Source organism: Empidonax traillii, unplaced genomic scaffold (genome assembly GCF_003031625.1).
Source record: "Empidonax traillii isolate 1590-97213 ecotype Southwest subspecies unplaced genomic scaffold, ASM303162v1 scaffold1314:size239288, whole genome shotgun sequence".
NCBI classification, from domain to species: Eukaryota; Metazoa; Chordata; class Aves; order Passeriformes; family Tyrannidae; genus Empidonax; species Empidonax traillii.
This window is the reverse complement of record NW_020956507.1, coordinates 169,222-172,911: the sequence shown is the minus strand read 5'-3', so window position 1 is coordinate 172,911 and position 3,690 is coordinate 169,222.

Here is a 3,690-nt window from a genome sequence, read left to right as displayed (position 1 = left end):
ACCTGCACTTTGGTGGTATACTAAAGTGATCTGAGTATTTCAAAATTTGAAATTAAGGAGGCAATGGAAATGCAAATTTTAACTATTGTGATGAAGATCTTAGATATGGTTCAAGAGCATTTACTTTTCTGGTCTCATTCTGTAAGATCCCTCCCTGTCTTCCCCATAGTCTGTAAAGCAGATTTGTTTGTGGTGAACATGAAGTAACATGCTTATAGAGAACACACAGGCTTAGCCAGCTTTCCTTGATGGCTGAAATTTTCCCTGAAAAACATTGCAGGGTCTATTCCATCCCTCCCCCTGGTGCTGTATATTGCCCATATCATATTCCTCAATATTCTTTCTGGCATATGTGCAAAAAGGGAGTTAATAAAAGTCCATTTGCACAGTGATGAGTTCATTGCCTCTACAGTGGCAATGTGGAAAACTAACATTCAATAATTCTGCTTTGAAAGCCATTGTTATAAAAATAACACTTCAAACAAGCATCAGAAATATCAGGTAGCCTCTGAGAAGGGAGAATTAGCAAGGACAGTGTCTTGCCTACAAGTGGAAGCCTCTTGAAAACAAGAGTGGGTTTGAAGCTGGAGGCCTTAGGAATCAATAGATGATTGTTTGCATGTGGGGTCCACAAAGTTCTATTGCATTTGAGGGTCAGTTGGTCTTACAGTTACAAACTGCATTTTTCAGAAGCCTGTAACATGCCTGTAGTATGCCGGGTGGCAAATAACATGCCACACAAGTGGTCTGCAAGCTTTATGTGATGATGGAAGAGGGAATTACCAGAGAGCTGGAACTGCATTTGGAGACCCATGCTTTTATTTTCAAACTGTGTTCCCTACAGTCCTGCTTAGCCTTAATAAATATGTTTCTGTAGCCAAATCTTTGATGTCATGCCTGGACATTTAGGTTCACAACTCTCCCTCCATTTGGTGAAATCTCTCAACTATTTTCATGGTTTTACCCACCAGCCAGCCCCTGGGGCTGAGGATGGTTTTGTCCAGGTGGATTTCCGGAGAAAAAGCCAATCGAAAGTTTAGTAACGTCTTTGCTAATTACATATTTAAGAAAACAGAAGAGAAGTCTGTTGCATAGTTGAAATTAGGAGCAGTAGCCATGTAGGAGGGCCGGGGCCCCCTCCTCCCCCGACCTTGGGCCGAGGGCAGGTCTGGCACTGAAGCCTCCCTTCTCTTCTGTAAGAGAGTAGAAAAAAAAACTTTAGAGAAGAGCCTGAATGAGAAACGCTGCAGAAAGAATTCCAGTAGAGAGATAACTAATTATTCAAGGCCAAAACTGCAACAGGAGAGAGAAGTTCAAGGGGGGGGCTGCTAATTCCCCCTCTCTTGCTCTCTTTCTCCCTTCAGCAGGGAAAAGACTGAAAAATAAATCCTTGCCACCTGTAGAAGTTTGTTGGGGTGAGGAGACCCCCATGTTGCTCGTGGAGGAGCCTACACTGGAGTAAGTTGATGCACAAGGAAGCCAAGACTTCATGAGAAGCTTGAAATGAAGCAGAGTCCTACTGGAGGCGTGTAGGCCATGGAGAAACCTACGCTGGAGCAGAACAGCTTGGGTAAGCTTGGGATCTCAGTGAGAGATCCATGCTGCTGAAGATTTGTGACCCTGAGAGAGATGAGACTTATGCCGGAGCGAGAACGGTTTGGGTAAGATGTTGGGATCCAAGTGAGGGATCCATGCTAGACTCATGTCAGAGAGGTCTATCAAGGACTGTTCTCCCGTGGGGAGGGACCTCCACAGGAAAGAAGGGTGGACCATTATCCCCTGTGACTCTGTGGTGAAGATCCAGGGTAGGGAAGTGTCCCCTTGCAATCCATGAAAGAGAAGACCTTCAGGGTCTGGGTAATCCCCCAGCCTCCAGTCTTAGCCCAGGAGGGGGGTAGGCCCAGCCCTGCCTGAGGCTGACACAGAAGAAAGAGAGATAGAAAGAGTTCCAGCTGCGACGAAAAGGAGTTGTCATCCTGAGATAACAGAAGAAGAGCTTTAGAGTGCTGCAGAGTTATTGAAAAGACCTGGAGCTCCAAAAATGGAGAATGAGACTGCTTCTTCTCCTTGGACTGATAAAAGGGGGGAGAAGTATTTCTGTAAATACATAGTACTTTTACTTAAGTAGAATTGTTGTAGATATAGTTCTTTAGGTTTTTTTATCTTGCTAGTAATAAATCTTAATATTATTTCCCCAATCAGGTCTCTTTTGTCTGTATAAACCTTCTCTCCACTTACAGTAATTGTGGGGGTGGTGTGAGAGCAAATTGACCCAGAGCAAAACCACAACTATATAAATATATACGCACCAAGCTGATGAAATAGATGTTTATTTTATTTTATTCATTTAAGGTCCACTTCAAAGCACACTGCAGTCAATAGAAATCTAGTCAAGGCTTTAGTGGACACTGGACTGTGCCATCATGAAAAATGTCTTTATTAAACACATTCCAAAAGTCAGATGGGCCAATATTTCAACAGTGTTTCCTTACCTGCCCTGAATTCTTCCCAGTCAACACAAGCAGGGACTTATGCCCTATGTTTTGGATTGGGTTTTTCTTGCTAATATTATTTTTACAAGGCAAAACTGTCAAGGTAGATGCTCTGATGTCTTTTGCACTATATTTTATTTAGTGTAGTTGAGAATCAAGTCATTAAAGTAATTATTTACGGCTGTTCCTTGCACTATGTAGAATGAACATCAGGGATGCTGAAGGTCTGCAGTGTTGTCCTTCCCTGTGGATCAAATCCCTCATTTATTGCCTAGTCTCTGTGTTACCATCTCATGTCAGCATCCCCCTGCTATGATGGTGATGCTCCCCTAGGACCAACTGAACGGACCTTCAATTTCTCTGGGTCTTCAAATTCACTAAAGATTATTTGGGGAATTAAAAAGTCTGCCTTTATCTCAAAAATACCACTGGTATAATACAGAAAGTCTGTCTTTAGATAGAGTGTATGCCTCCTCATTTAAACTCAAGAGAGCTCATGATACAAAAACAATGGGATTGCTTAGTTTTACTCACTGGAAATAGGGACCATGTTTCTCACCTCCAGGGGTTCTGGGTAGCTCCATTTGTTAATATATATAAAGATGTTTTGCACTACTCAAGCAAATGGCATTGTGAGACACATGTAAAGCTATTTTTAACCTCTAGGAATCAGATTCTACAGGAACTGGATCTGAACCACCACTGGATGCTGTTTCCCAAAACCAAACCCTGAGCAGTGAAGATATGCAAAACACCTCCATCTCCCAGATGATTTGACATAATTGGCATAAGTGAAACCTGGTGGGATGAGACCTGTGACTGGAGTGCCCCGTTGGATGGTTACAGGCTCTTCAGGAGGGACAGGCAGGGCAGAAGAGGCAGAGGGGTAGCACTGTATGCTATAGAAGGGTTAGAATGTATGCAGCTCACAGTTTGTCACAGCGCAGGAAGGCAAGGACGCTCAATATGAGTGTCAGCAAGCTCTCGTTTATTGATTATACATCACAGCATATATAGGATACATAATAAGATCATTAATATTCTGTAACCTAGCTCTACGATTGGTAACAACTTTAAGAGTCAGATCCACCCTCAATCCTTGTTTATGGAAATTCTCAGTTCCTTCTTTTCCCATGATATTACATTGTCTTCACACAGCTGCACTCACACACTGTCTCCTAGAATCTTACATACTAAC